The sequence below is a fragment of the Antedon bifida genome, chromosome 7 (assembly GCF_963402885.1).
Source record: "Antedon bifida chromosome 7, ecAntBifi1.1, whole genome shotgun sequence".
Classification (NCBI taxonomy): domain Eukaryota; kingdom Metazoa; phylum Echinodermata; class Crinoidea; order Comatulida; family Antedonidae; genus Antedon; species Antedon bifida.
In genome coordinates, this window is record NC_136232.1 from 23,336,500 (window position 1) to 23,354,007 (window position 17,508).

A 17,508-nucleotide genomic window follows, 5' to 3' on the forward strand; every position below is an offset into this window, starting at 1 on the left:
GAGACAAATTGATTAGAATCAAATGATATAATTTTGATTGCCTTTATTATTCCATCGTAATCAGTCTCTACTTCAACTGAACGTTCAATGAAAAGGGAAATCCCCATATTTTTGCAGTTATGATGCACTGTGTGGGTAGGGCTAGCCTTTTTAAATTTCATATTATTTAAATATATACCTTCTAATTGTGTGTATCATGTATGACCATTATATAAAATCAATCTAAACGATACTAGTCTGTATGAGGAGAGCACTAACCATGTGCTCCTTGCCTGGCCATATATATTATGAGATTAGGGGAAGCTACAGTACTTAACGCAATAACACGCTCTTTTATAACCATGTACTAGAATCGAGCAAGTATCAAGTATTTGGATCTATGATTTCTGAAATTGGAGAGCACATTAATAGATTTTAGTGGTAAATCACATGTGCATAAACATAATTACTGTTTATTAAAAGTGATAAGGATGATTTAATTGAGGCAATCAAAGGTGGATGTTCTCTCTATTGATCCTGATATAAATCATACCAATTTAGGTTATGGACACGCGAGAAGTTAAAGATGTATTGTCCCTTTGACTAATTCCAAAAAAATAAAAAATAACAGATTTCGAAAAAAGGTGGGTCATTTTGAAGTATCATAATAGTTATTAACTATCACCAAAAATTTGTCGGAAAAAAAATCATTTAGTTGAAATACAGACGTTTTTTTGTTTAAAAAATAACTCTGACTTCCAGTCAAAGTTTTCGATCGTTATGAAACGCGCTTGTTTGGCTACTCTGTATGCATAATCATAAAACTTCCTCACGATCTGTGTGAATATACCTTCTCAACCGTGACGAGTTGTAAACAATCCTAATTAGCATATGCGTAATGCGTACTCGTGGTTTGAAATCTTTGTTTACTTTAGCTCACGACAATTTTCCAGACGAAATGTAATCAAATTAATTTACCTGTTAATTACGTAAACTTGTTGCTTTTAGCTTGAATTTTCGACTTAAAGTGAATAACTTTAATATTACTTTGATATGGCCAATTTAAATTTAGAATATTTTGACCTTCATTTTTTTGTGTTTCAAGGGACAATACATCTTTAAAAAAATACAAATTGCAGAGTGTTAACTTACAAAATCGAAAGAGATGAAACAACAAAAGAAAATGCCTCAGGATCTATGGTAGTTATAGCGTTGTTATCTAAGTTCCTGTTAAAAGATAAATCAACAGACCCTTAATTATATAATTAGCTTAACCAATTAATATACTATAATGAGTAAGATTTACAGTAGGACAGCTCTATTTAGGAGACACTTTCCGCAAACGAGGGGCAATATATTATTATATATGTTATAACACAATGGCCAACCCCTAAGGGGACAATATTTTTTCCCATTACAAAAACAATAAAAACGTTGTTGGGTTTTGAAGGTGTCCCATTAATATGGTTTTTACTGTAATTTAAAATATAAAAGTATATGAACAAGAGAAAACACTTACAGTGTTGTTAATGCTGTCAAACCATTAAATGCATTAGCTGGCAATGTACTGATTTTGTGACCATTCAAACGCCTTCAAAATAAAATATTTCACGGTAAAGTAAAACTATTATATCATAGTTGTTTGATACAGTATGTTAAAACAACTTAAAAGAAAATAATTCATAGTAAGAAAAATCATATACAGTATCCAAGTTGTTTGATACAGTATTATGGTAATTATTTTCATAAAAAAAAAAAATTGTGACAAAAGAGATCTTTGAATCAAAATTTCATAATATAAACAATAATATAATTCATATTGTTATTTGTAAATCTATTGTTGATTGGCACCTGTGTTACAGCAATGTTAGGGCAGTCCATGACATACAGTATCAACTGGAATAATTAGAATAGTTCTAAAACGACAATAAATAAAGTTTCTTTTGAAATTAGGAAGTTCGTAAAATGAAGTATTGAAAAAATACTCACAGTTCTGTCAATGATTCCAAACCAGAAAATGCATAGGCTTTCAATGTGCGTATTTGGTTACCGTCCAACCGTCTTAAATGATAAATAATGCACAGTATAATAGTCTTGCTAGCTTAGGCTTGAGTAGGTAAGTTAATTGCAAATTATTTATTGTGTTCTACATCTTATATCATTTTGGGGTTTGCCCCCATTCCCAGTCCGAGTTTCCAAATACCCATTTTTTCAGCCCTAGCAAATTATAACCTTCCAAATGGTAACTGTTTCCTAATGCTTGCTTGTTTTGTGCTGCTCCTAAAGAAGCGGCACAAAAAATAGTCCATCTCAAAATTGAGCATATCTCGAAAAGAAGCCCACCTAAGAATCCTAAAAAAATAAACAGCAATTGCCTTCTTTTCAAGGTTTTATGGTAAGCTATAATTGTTAATTCTACATGTATGATTTAATTTAGTGAAATAATATAAATTAGTAAACGTAGCAAATAGTATGAAAAAACTCACAGGTCTGTCAATGCTGACAAACCATTAAATGCACTGGCTGGCAATGTACTGATTTGGTTACCATCCAACCTCCTACAAAGGAAAAAATGAACAGTATAATACAATTACAATATTCAAAAAGGTTGATTTTTTTCCCTAATATGGTAATACAGTATGGTACTACAGTTGAAACTCCCAGACACATCCCATTAAGACACTAGTATTAAGGCCTGAATGATTTTCCTATTAAGCAGCACATCCAAACACACACACACACCTCCCATAGGCACAGACAATTTTTGACAATAAGGGGTTTTTCATGTATTTATAATCCTGTAACCGGTTACCTAAATACTTTTTGACAGTGAATATAATTTTGATAGACTGAAAATTATATTACTGGACCTCCTGCAAGGCCTCCCTAAGGGGACATCAAGACCCATTGTTGGGATGTTTAAATGTAATCAATAGTAATTATTAAATGAAGTGAAAACAATTACTCTATATAATCATTACCTTAAAATTGCATACTGTTAGAAAATTGCATGTAATACATTATTGTCATTTTGAGCATGTCAAAAATTCCCACGGGCGCGCAATTTTTTACGCACGCGGTGCGCACGTAGCGTTAAAAACATATTTTTTTCTCTTGAATTATATTTTTCAAGTCTTTTCTAGTAATTTTGAAAACAATTTAGACCTTTTCCAGTTTAAATAACGCCATACGAACACGTTGAATAAGACAATTCGTGCGCATTTTTTATGAAAAAGCTTAAAAAATCGTCAAAATTATGTCTTTTTTTAAACAGTCATAGTTTCTAAAGTAAACCGTGAACCGTTTATTTTTATTACAAAATCTAGAAGTTGATGAGTTGTAGATATCGGATCATGCATCGATAAGGCTAAAAAAACATTGTGACGTCATCGTATGGCCACACGAATGTAAAATATAGGATTTTTGTCTCTTTCGTTATTGCTCATCACACTCAATGGAGCGCATCACGCTTATCTGTATTCCTTTTTCTCCTAAATTTATATATTGTGTAGGTCAATCAACTTTCTTTAGCATGAGATAAAAATATTTTAATTTTTATGACGTCATCATGCCTAAAAATTTTAATTACGTGGGTCATTAATTTCATCTTTACAGTAAATTTTAATCTGTAATAGCTCGTAAGAATAAAATGTGATAATCACGATTAAAACGTTTTCTGGAAGCTATTGGATTGTAGATACGAATTCATGTAAACATTTTGCCAATCGGATGTTGTGACGTCATTATATGGCCAGTTGAATAAAAAAAGTTGTATTTTCATATTTTGCGTAATAGTTCATCACATTTAAAAGGGTGCGCATCTATATTTTACGTATTCAAATTTATTTTAAACGTTAATATGTTGTTCCTGAGATAATTTCCTTCAGAAATTGCTATTTAAGTGTTTCATTTTGATACCGTCGCCATGTTAAAAATTGGAATATATGGCGGGTCCCGTATTTCACCTATTCTACACTGTATGTAATATGTATACAGATTATACTGTTTGCATGTATATACTATATGACACAAATTGACAGAATTCAGCACTAACAGCATATCATATTCTTCAGTTCTTGTCATAATGCCATAATCTTTATCTGTGTGCAATATTCCAACGTATGACGTGCACGTGGCGTTTGTCGTTGTGCGGATAACTAACTCGTCAAAGTGACGAGTTTCATGTCTAGTTACAAATTAAGATAGGTTTACTACATAACTTTAAAATAAAATTTAATGACAAAAAAGATCAACGTTTCGGAACCATCGTAGAAGCATTCTCAAGAACAAATGAATAAAATTAACAGCGTCTATCTTTTTTCTCATTTTATTTTAAAATGTGTAATTAAGAAAGATAATTATAAAAGTATTATGAACTAGATAGAACACTTACAGTGTTGTCAATGCTGTCAAACCATTAAATGCATTAGCTGGCAATGTACTGATTTTGTGAGCATTCAAACGTCTTCAAAATAAAATGATTCATAGTAATTAAAATCATATGTATCCAAGTTGTTTGATACTGTATGATTGTAAATTTTCATTAAAAAAAATGTAGTGACAAAAGAGATCTTTGAATCAAATAATCATGTATATAAACAATAATATAATTCATGTTGTTAGTTGTAAATTGATTGGCACCGGTGTTACAGCAATGTTAGGACCGTCTATGATATCCAGTATCAACTGGAATAATTAGAATAGTTCTAAAACAACAATAAATAAAGTTTCTTTTAAAAATAAGGAAGTTTGTAAAAGTATTGAAAAAATACTCACAGTTCTGTCAATGATTCCAAACCGGCAAATGCATAGGCTTCCAATGTGTGTATTTGGTTACCATCCAACCGCCTAAATGATAAAAAATACACAGTATATGATAAATAATGCACATTATGGTCTTGCTAGTTTGGGCTTGAGCAGTTAATTAAGTTAGTTGCAAATTATTTATTGATTTAATATAAACACTGCATTTACCCGTTTTATTTTTGTTTTCAGATTAAAGTTTTTATAAGTTATTCTTCCGGTCATTTACAGCTTTGTTGGCAACCAAAACCACTGCGCTAATTAGTCTTAAGCTTTACTTGCCCACCCTGTAAATGTTTTCCTTTATGCTAGAGAATAGTAACACTTTTATAGTACAAAAGTGTTATTTCAAGCAAGTTGACCAGTGGCTCCAGGTTCATCATCTCTTATTAAAATTCAATTACACATTATAAAATGATAAACTACATGCATCTGTTTATTGTACAATGTAGTGATTTGGGATAAATGTGTTAAGATATTATACTCACAGGTCTGTCAATGCTATCAAACCATTAAATACATTTTCTGGCAATTTCCTTATTTGGTTACCGTCCAACCTCCTACAAAGAATAAAGAATACACAGTAAAAGAAATTAAAATATCCATCCATCCATATTTGTGATTAAATTTACTTTTGACTTACTGTATATACCATAATTTAAACATGAACTCGTTTTTATGAAGTAATTCAATCATTATTATAAAGTATATAGCATGAAAAAATACTCACAGCAATGTCAATGATGTCAAACCCAAAAATGCATTTGCTGGCAATGTACTTATTTTGAAATCTCTCAACCACCTTCAAGGTAAAACAATGCAGTAAACCAAGTAGCAGGCCATTAAATACATTTCATGTTTTGCGATATGTATTACATAATTATTATTATATCATATACCATGTTGTGCCATGTTTTTCTGTTGGTTTTAGTTTGGAACAAAAAGTTTCTAAAATTTAGTTTTATTTGAAAATTCTAGATAGTTTGTAGAAATTCCTACCCAAAAAATACTCACAGTTCTGGCAGTGATGTCAACCCATTAAATGCATTGGCTTCTAGTGTACGTATTTGATTAGATTCCACCACCCAGACATAACTAAAGAAAAGGAAAGTTCAGTAAGAAAAAATTGCAGTATTCAAAACTATATATACTAGGCCTACTATAAACTATATTTTTTCAACTATAATTTAAAACCATTAGTTACCATTAAAGATTAGATCTAAGAATTCTAATTCTCCGACTGGGTAATTATCACAAAAATTGAATTCAATATCATTGTATTTTGTCTGGTTGTGAAATGTTACTTTTCTTTGTTTTCCACGGAATTACACTGTAGTGATATAGGTGGACAACACAGATACATCAAAATTCAGTTATTTTTGTAAACCCACATACCCCCCACTTTTTTTTATCCTTATGCCACTGCTGCAGTGTAGCCTGCAACTCAATAAATGAAACAGGTACTGAAATGGTACTGAATGATGCTTCATTTTATGAAAACCACATAAAATAAAATAATCATAAAAAATGAATTAAAAAAGTAGAAATAAACGAAGCAATTTCAATAAATATGTAAATAATGTTTAGGTAAGTTTTGATTTTTAAAGAATAGGTTTAAGCAGCAAGACAAGAAATATGATATGTTTGTCAATTAACTTTAATTTGATAGCCTTGTTTTGTTCACATTCATTTGCTCATTCATATTCAATATCATAAGTAAAAAAATAGAAATTTTGTTCTCATAGCCCACTGTTTAAGCTAAATTATGTTACAAAATAAAATATAACAGTTTATTATATCTCAACCGTATGTTGTGACAGTAAATAAAAATATAATTATATTTTATTTGTATTACCAACCGAATGGATCTTTTAAAAAGTAAATTATGTTTGTTGTAGCAATTTTTAGTCGCGTGGACGCGACTCTATAGTTCACTATGTCGGTCGGTCGGTCTGTCTGTCGGTCTGTCGGTCCGGTATCACTATGCGTTTTATCGCTTTTCTGTACTTTTTGAACTGTTTTGATGTCAACATGTGGGCATTTACGTGAAATTGTGCACCTCCTATTGTGAATGACGTTAGAGTTGCGCAACGTGATTTACGCGCGATTTAACGATTTTCTCGTATTTAACATAGGTCAAAAACCAAATAACATTTTAAATTGAAACTTTGCAAAAGTTTAATTTATATCAGGCGCTAGCTTTCTGTTGAAAAAAAATGTGTGTTTTACACAGAGTTACGCGCGCATGCGCATTTAAAATTTTAAAATGCGCAAAATTAATTTTTAATCAACTTTCTACGCGTTTCTTGTCATTTTGAGCATGTCAAAAATTCCCATACACGCGCAAATTTGTACGCGCATGCGCACGTAGCGTTAAATACATACTTTTTTCACATGATTTATGTTTTTGCAGCCTTTTGTAATAATTGTACCAACTTTTAAACAATTTCGACTTAAAATTACGTCATATGAGCACGTCGAATTGGATAATTTGCGCACGTTTTTGATGAAAAAGTTCAAAAATTCGTCAAAATTATGCCTTTTTAGTCGCGTGGTCTGTCTGTCGGTCTGTCTGTCGGTCCGGTATCACTATGCATTGTAGCACGCAACTTAATGGCTGTTGGCCTTGTTTTATAGGCATGTTGCAAGTCATTACAAAATCTCTTCTATTTTTTAACAGCAACCTGTAGTGCACTGATAGTAGGCTAGTGTCACTTAACCCTGAACGGAATGATAATAATTAAATGGCAAAGATTAAAACTGTGTAGCATTTATGCATTCATTTTGCAGTAAACTAATGAATTATTAATCAAAGGAAATTCATAAGAGTAACTATGAAAAAAATACCTGTAATCATAGACTTGCCCCATGTGCAATAACCTTAAAAGTAAAAAAAATACAGAGTAATTGTTAATATTAAAAAAAATTATTTATATTTTGATAACTCAAAACAAAATCACTACATAAACAAATACTAAATGTAGTAAATCTCACTTAATTTGTATGTTATTTTGATTTATTATATTATCATGTGAGAAATGTAAAAAAATCATGGTGAATTCATTGAAAACCAGTTGTTGGTTTGGCTGTTTAAACTTATAATCACATAATAATAATAATAAAATTACATATTAAATACTTTGTTATAGTTGTCCTACAATGTAAAATACAATTTATAAATATAAAACTATCTTTGAATCAATTAATCAATTAAGACCCATTAGTACTGCCACCTTCTATGATGAATTCGCAGAATATGCTTCGGATATTCTATCGTTACATAGTTCTGTAATATTTTCGGGTGACTTCAACATTCATATGAACAGCAGCAATGACCCGGATAAAATAAAATTCGACGATGTACTTGAGTGTTTAAATCTTGATCAACACGTGTCTCTCCCAACACATCGTTCGGGAAATACTCTTGATTTGCTAATAACGAGGGGTAAGGACACTCTTTGTGTAACCGAGCCCGCTTCAAATTATTACATCAGTGACCATTGTTTTGTAGAGACTATTTTATCGAGACCAAAACCGAAATGTTACCGTCAAAAGAAAAAGTTTCGAAAGATAAATAAAATAGATCACACGAACTTTGATGAAGCTTTGTCTCAAGTAGTTATATCATCAATGAATATCGATGATATCGATGAATTGGCAAATCACTACAACACTAAACTACTTGCTGCTCTGGATAAGCATGCTCCTATTGTTGAGAAAACTACCACTGTCAGAAGATCGTTACCTTGGTTTGATGACGAGGCTAATGTGTTGAAGAAGCAACTTCGTCGTGCTGAGAAGACCTTACGGAAGTCTGCCACCGACGAAAATAGGTCAGCTTACAATGATCTACGCAATTCATACAAACGTTATCTTCGTTTAGCCAAGTACAAATTCATTAATGGTGCTATCAAAGAAGCTGGCAACAACTCAAAAAAGCTTTACAAGATCGTGTTTGAGCTCATTGGTAGACGTAAAAATAACCCACTTCCACCACATGAAACTGATAAACAGTTAGCAGACGACTTCATATCTTTCTTTATGGGCAAAATAGAGAAAATACGAGAGGAATTGGAACACTTCCCTTTGTATGAACAAGAACGGCTAATGGCAAATGAATTTATTGCATTTCAGGAAGTTAGCGAAGATGATGTTAGGAAGTTGATCATATGCGCAAAACCAACAACCTGCTCCACTGACCCCCTACCGTCGACACTGGTGAAACAGCATCTGGTTACACTTCTACCACTTATTACAAGGATGATCAACAACTCGTTGTGTAACGGCGTATTTGCTCATAGATGGAAAATATCAGTTATAAAACCGCTTATAAAAAAGAAGGGTGTTGAATGTATCCTCAGGAATTATAGGCCAGTAAGCAATCTGTCCTTCGTATCTAAGCTGGTTGAACGCGCATGCTTGAACCAATTCATAGCTTATGTTGAGAACAATACCTTATTACCGGCGTACCAATCTGCCTATCGGAAAGGTTTTAGCACAGAGACGGCTTTGGTTAAGTTAACCAATGACGTACTCTGGAATATGGAGTTGCAAAGGGTGACTGCGCTGGTATGTATAGACTTGTCAGCCGCCTTCGACACAGTGGACCACGAAGTACTCCTCAACGTTTTGCATAACAAATTCGGAGTGGCCAATGCGGCATTGAACTGGTTTGATACTTACCTTCGTCCTCGATTTGCCAACGTAACAATCGGCGAAACTAACTCGGAGACAGCCAATTTGTCCTTCTCTGTACCTCAGGGTAGTATATGCGGTCCAGTTCTATACACCATATATGCCAGCACTTTACAAGATCACATCAGTAAGTTTGATATTTCTGTGATGGGATATGCCGATGATCACTCAGTGTATGATTCATTTAATCCAAATTCTAGTTCTAGTATGGTAAATACAATCACCAAATTACAAGAGTGCCTCATATCCATCAACGACTGGATGAAGTCCAACAGACTAAAAATGAACAGTGAAAAAACAGAGTTCATACTATTGGGAAGCAGAGCTCAACTCCTGAAATGCGAGAAAGATCATATCATCGTATGTCAGGACAGAATACCACGTGGTTCATCTGTAAAATACCTTGGTGTTAATATCGACGACCAGCTATCTTTCAAGAACCATATACGCGATAAATGCAGAACGATAGCTGTTAATTTATACTATATTCGTCAAATTCGCAAATTTCTCTCCAAGGACCTTTGCCAACAACTAGTTCAATCGCTCGTGCTGTCACATATTGATTACGCCAATGCATTGTATTATGGTCTACCTGCTAATACCCTTGCTCCAATGAAGAGGTTACTGCACTAAGCTGCGAAAATAATTGTCAGGAAAGGTCGGTATGACAGTGCAACTAACGCCATGCGATCCTTGCACTGGCTTCCGATGTCTCATAGATGTCAATTCAAAATAGCGTGTCTTGTATGGCGTTCGCTTAAAGGTTCCGCTCCAAGTTACCTGAGAGATATTCTTACTGTGCGGAATGTTTCTCGCAGTACTCGTTCAAGCACCAGCAATTATAACCTGACAATCCCACGAACTAAACGAAAGACATTTGCTGACCGTTCGTTCGCCGTAGCAGGACCCAAAATTTGGAACAGTTTACCAAGTCACATTAAACACTTAGACGACTATAATCAGTTTAAAAAACATTTAAAAGCACTATATTTCAAACAATGTTACGATACTAATTGATGTGAAGCGCCGCTGATTATAATTAAATGTTGTATAAATGTGCGCTATACAAGTAATAATAATAATAATAATAATAATTATAATTAATGTTGTTCATTCGAATTCAATTGAAAAATGTTGTCATTCATGCTGGAACAAATGACTGTTGCGATATCAACTTTGACTTGGATAGGCTAAAGAACGACTACACTGATATGATATCAAGGCTTAAAACAAGGATAACAGGCGAGGTTTTCATCTCAGCGGTTTGCCCGAGACTTGATGATCTTTCATTAAACAGACGCGTATTTGACGTAAATGAACTGCTCAAGTATTCTTTCGGTAACATTGTTATTGATCACAGCCGAGCTTTCACTACGCGATATGGAGTGGATTCATCAAAGTTTACAAGTCATGGTTTACATCTTAACTTGAGGGGTACATCAGCCTTGGTTAAGAGTATTAATAATGTACTGTCAATAATATCACCAAAGAAAAATAGAAGAACTGGAAGCACGCACACTAGAGATCATCAAAGCATGCCTGTAGCAAATTGTCATTTCTGTGGCGAGAGTGGACATGTACGACGAGTTTGCAGACATGGAAAAGCAGTTGTGTGTTGGGTTTGTAATCAAGTAGGACATAAAGCGAAATTTTGCCAAGTTGAACACTGAAAAAATGGCAAAGTAGATGAAGCCGTAATAAATGTAGCTAAGATGAAGAGTGCTGATGATAATGACATAACATTAAATGAAATTAATATAAACAATGATTCTAGTAATGATAGCAATAATATAGTAAATTCAGGTAACACAAAATTAAGTAAAATGTTAAGTTTATTCTATTGTAATATAAGAAGTGTGAAAAACAAATTATTAGATTTCAATGCTAGATTTTCTTCTTCGTCTCATGACGTCATTGCTATATCAGAGACATGGCTCAATAGCACAGTATATGATAGTCAGCTTTTAAACAATGATTATACCATTTTTAGAAAGGATAGAAATTCTCATGGAGGGGGGGTTTTAATTGCTTGTAAAACATGTTTAAATCCATCTTTATGCACAGATCTCAATGTTGATACACTTGAACTGATTTGGATAGAATGTCCTAGTAATATAGGCAAAATTTTATTAGGAGTGTTTTATAGGCCGCCTTCTTCAAATGTTCAATATTTAAATTCCTTTATTGATAATCTAGATAAAGTTCAAGCAAAAGTTGTTGATTACAAACAGGTATTACTCATAGGCGACTTTAATATTCATGTTGATTGGAATTGTTTAAATGTGAACAATGGTTTATCCGCCCAAGCAGGAAGCTTGGTAGAAGGAACAATGGCAACTGGACTAGTGCAAATAATAGATCAGCCTTCTTATGTAACACGAAATGGGGATGGGCACTTTTTAGACTTGGCTTTTGTTAGTAATCCACTTTTAATTGATAAATGTCAAATTATTAACAATTTTGACTCATGTGATCATGAGGCAATTGAGATATGTTTAAGGATATCAAAACAACGTGACAAAGTTATAACAAAAACTGTATATGCACTAAAAAATGCAGATTTTGAAAAGATGAAAAGCATATTAATTAATTTTAATTGGGAAAATTGTTTTATATTTAAAATATTAATAATATTTGGGATAGTATAATGAACAATATAAACAAGGCTATTTCTGAATCTGTGCCTATTAAGAAAAGAAATAAGACTAAATCATTTCCATGGATTACTACAGAAATTAAGAAACTTTGTACAAAGAAAAGAAAATTATATAGCTTTATCAACTTTAGTATTGCAATTAAACCACCACCAACACCACCACCCTCCCCCTCACTGGCATGAGTAGCGTTGTAAAGCCAGTAGAGGACAGGCCTACAGTACGAAGGATCACATGCCCTAAACGCAGAATAACTTTGGTGGTTAGGAAACAACTTAAGTTTGAATTAGTTCTAAGAAACAATTGACCATTAGGCCTACTAATTAAGTTGAGTTAGATAATTATTTATTGACGATTAAAGCTAATTTTAGTTGAGTACATAAATCACCGTGTCTATTTATTCGTTCCTGTAAACGACATGTATTATTCTCCTGCATGTACATTTGAAGTCGCCAGTTTTTTTAACGCTGAAATTACTATGTATTCGAGAACCATCTGTGGGCACGACCTAGATGGTCACTCGCTTCGCTCGCGTACCATCTAGTAATATAAATTAGTAAACGTAGCAAATAGTATGAAAAAACTCACAGGTCTGTCAAAGCTGACAAACCATTAAATGCGCTGGCTGGCAATGTACTAATTTGGTTACTATCCAAACTCGTACAAAGGAAAAAGAATGAACAGTATAATAAAATAACAATATTCAAGAAGGTTGATTTTTTTCCTAATATGGTAATACAGTATGGTACTACTATATTTCAAATATTATATATTATAAAAAATAAAGTTCATTCATGGTAGATGAGAAAAAAACTATTGATTTTTAAAGTTTTTTTATAAGATCACAAATTGTGAAATTAAATAATAATATTAATCCATTATCATTGTTTAACCAACAATTTAAAATAATTTATAATTTAATTTCTACATTAAAACCAAATTGATAAAAGTTAGCAAACATAAGCAATACACTTACAATGTTTTCAATGCTGTCAAACCAGCAAATGCATTGGCTTGTAATGTACTTATTTGGTTACTGTGCAAATTCCTTCAAAGTAAAAAGAATGCACAGTATAAGTAAATCACAATATCCAAGCTGTTTTTAAATTATTTTTTTTTTTTTTTTTTTATTTCTGTCACCTCAAATGTTGAAATGTCTACATTCCTGTACATTATACAGTAGTTATTTGGATGTACTCTATTGTATGTACTTTATTTATGTAAAAATATACTATGTTAAAATAAAAATGTGTATTTTAATAACTTATTTTATTAAAATAAAATGTCTACAACAAATTAAAATTGTTTGATAGCAACCATATAATAAATGTATTATCTATATGTAATACAGATTCAGTTTCAATTGTTAGATCTTACAAAAATAAATAGTTTAATTATGCTGGATAAATTTTAAAAATGTTGATTTTAAAATTGGTTTTACTGTAAATAATCATGAAATCATAAGGTACATATTATTAGTCCATTATTACAATTGATCCTACAATGCATGCACTGTATTGTATCAAAATTTAAATGTATATAAAAATAAATAAAAGTAAAGATTCATCCCCAAACGTATGAATTTATTTAGCTACATGATATTGTTCATTATAGGTATTGATAGGTGTTTAATTATGTTACTCTGCACCTTATATCTTAATTTGGGTTTTATTTAGGGTGATGCCTTTGTTTTTATAATTATTTGATGCCACTGCCCCTTTTTACCACTCAAACAAATAAAGACTTGGTTATACTGATCGGTGTGATAAATGTTTATTTATTGAAGTCCGTAACATTTGTTGAATTTGAATATAATTATAAATTTTTATTCTTACAAGACAAAATTACTACATAAACAAATACTAGTTATATAGTAACAATGATTATATTTATATCGTAAAATTATACAATAAAGGATTTTGAATTATTATATCCTCCAAAAAAAAGTTCACTCATGAACAAGAATGTAAATTGTTTTTAGAGTAATTTTTTAATGTATATTTTAATAACTTATGTCATTAAAATAAAATGTCTTCACCAAATGTAATTGTTTGATAGCAACCATATAATAAATGTATTATCTATATGTAATTCAGATTCAGTTTCAATTCTTAGATCTTACAAAAATAAATAGTTCAATCATGGTGGACAAATTTTAAAAATGTTGATTTTAAAATAAATCAATCATGAAATCATAAGGTACATATTCTTAGTCCATTATTACAATTGAACCTACAATGCATGCATTGTATTGTATCAATATTTTAATGATGTAAAAATATATAATATATATTTATATTTTGATGATTTTTATTCTCATAAAACAAAATCACTACATAAACAAATACTAATTATTTAGCATAACAATCATTATAATAATATTTATATTGTGAAATTTTACAATTTCAGATTAATTTTGAATTATTATGTATTCATTTTCTAATAATTTTTATTCTCAAGACAAAATTACTACATAAACAAATACTAATTATTTACTAACATTTGTTATAATAATATTTATATTTGTGACAGTTACAATAAAAATTTATTTTGAATTACATATTATTCAAAAAAATAAAATGTGTTAATGTTGCATGAGCAAAAAACTAAACATAAGCAAAACACTTACAGTGTTTCCAATGCTGTCAAACCAGCAAATGCATTGGCTCCTAATGTACTTATTTGGTTTTTGTACAAATACCTTAAAAGTAAAAAGAATGCACAGTATAAGTAAATCACAATATCCAAGCGGTTTCTAAATTATTTTAGTTTTTCTGTCACCTCAAATGTTGAAATGTCTACATTCCTGTACATTATACAGTAGTTATATTGGATGTACTCTATTGTATGTACTTTAGTTATGTAAAAATATACTATGTTAAAATAAAAATGTGTATTTTAATAACTTATTTTATTAAAATAAAATGTCTACAACAAATTCAAATTGTTTGATAGCAACCATATAATAAATGTATTATCTATATGTAATTCAGATTCAGTTTCAATTCTTAGATCTTACAAAAATAAATAGTTCAATCATGGTGGACAAATTTTAAAAATGTTGATTTTAAAATAAATCAATCATGAAATCATAAGGTACATATTATTAGTCCATTATTACAATTGAACCTACAATGCATGCATTGTATTGTATCAATATTTTAATGATGTAAAAATATATAATATATATTTATATTTTGATGATTTTTATTCTCATAAAACAAAATCACTACATAAACAAATACTAATTATTTAGCATAACAATCATTATAATAATATTTATATTGTGAAATTTTACAATTTCAGATTAATTTTGAATTATTATGTATTCATTTTCTAATAATTTTTATTCTCAAGACAAAATTACTACATAAACAAATACTAATTATTTACTAACATTTGTTATAATAATATTTATATTTGTGACAGTTACAATAAAAATTTATTTTGAATTACATATTATTCAAAAAAATAAAATTTGTTAATGTTGCATGAGCAAAAAACTAAACATAAGCAAAACACTTACAGTGTTTCCAATGCTGTCAAATCAGCAAATGCATTGGCTTGTAATGTACTTATTTGGTTATGGTACAAATACCTTAAAAGTAAAAAGAATGCACAGTATAAGTAAATCACAATATCCAACCATATAATAAATGTATTATCTAATATGTAATACAGATTCAATTTCAATTGTTATGTCTTACAAAAATAGTTCAATTATGGTGGATACATTTTAAAAATGTTGATTTTAAAATTTGTTTTACTGTAAATAATCATGAAATCATAAAGTACATATTATTATTAGTCCATTATTACAATTGATCCTACAATATATGTACTGTATTGTATAAACATTTAATGTCAAAATATAAAATATATAATTACATTTTAATAATTTTTATTCTCATAAAACAAAATCACTACATAAACAAATACTAATTATTTATTAACATTTGTTATAATAATATTTATATTGTGGAATTTACAATAAAAATTTATTTTGAATTATTATAATATTATTCAAAAAAAAATATGTTTATGTTGGATGAGCAAAAAACTATTGATTTTTAAAGATATTTTTTAAAAGATCACAAATTGTGAAATTATATAATAATATTAATTCATTATCATTTTTTAACCAACAATGTAAAATCATTTTTAGTTTAATTTCTAAATTAAAACCAAATAGGTAAAAGTAATAGTAGAGTAGAAATAAGGTTTCACCTCAAAAAAATTGCAACAAAAGGTTTTTCAACGGATTTTGGTAGTATTGAGTGTACTAAATAACAGAAAAAAAGTCTCAAGAATTTCGACCACCGGAAAGTGTTTTTTTTCAAGATGGCCGCCAAAATAGATAAAAAGTTAAAATGTCCATACCTCCTAAACTACTTGGTCTATTGATATGATTTTGGTACCAACATACTCAGAACATACATATTTATATTCGCTATAATAGAACATTTTGGCCAAAAATGACCGGAAATACCATTTCTGACAATTTGACCTTTGACCTTGATATGTTGTATCTTGGTAACAACTGACCGTAGGGAAACAAATGATGGCTCAAATTGTTCAGAATGTACATATTTACATTTATTGTAATGAGACATTTTGTCAAAAAATGGTTGGAAGTAAAGGTTATTGACCTTTAACTTTATCTGTGTATAATTTCCATATCTCGGCAACTATGTGTGGTAGAGATTTAAAATTGGGCTCTAAATACTGAGAATATACTTATTTATATTTACTCTAATGAAACAGTTTGACAAAAAATGACCAGAAACGACATGTTTGACCATTGACCTTGATATGCTACATTTCGATAATGACTGACTGAGATACACCTTTTATGGCTCAATTTGTTCAGAATATAATTATTTTTTATTTCGTATAATGGTCTAATCTACTTATGAAATAGAGAGCTTTCCTGGGAATCAAATAACTGTAATATTTATAAAGACCTTCAGAATATGAGTTCAAGTTCAAATTGTTCAGAACATACTGTATACAATCTTAATAATAATAGTAAATAAAAAACCGAAAAGTAAACAAAAACAAATATAATAATAACTTTTAAATTTCTAATTATGGTATAGCAGCAATTGATTAGATATTGTGCATGTATTTAGTACGGCATCTTAAACAACTGTTCCAACTTCGTCTTCATCATCGTCATCAATCTCTCTATCTACGTTGTTCCATTCTTCTAGTTGACACACTCCCCAAACTGAAGTACATGCCAATCCATAGCTTCTACAACTGCAACATACATCCAGTAGTTACAATGGATGATTTTATATCCTAAAACAGATTTCAATCTGGTTACATTAATCACTCTAGTAGGCCCATCTTTTCCTTTGTCTAATCTGAAGTA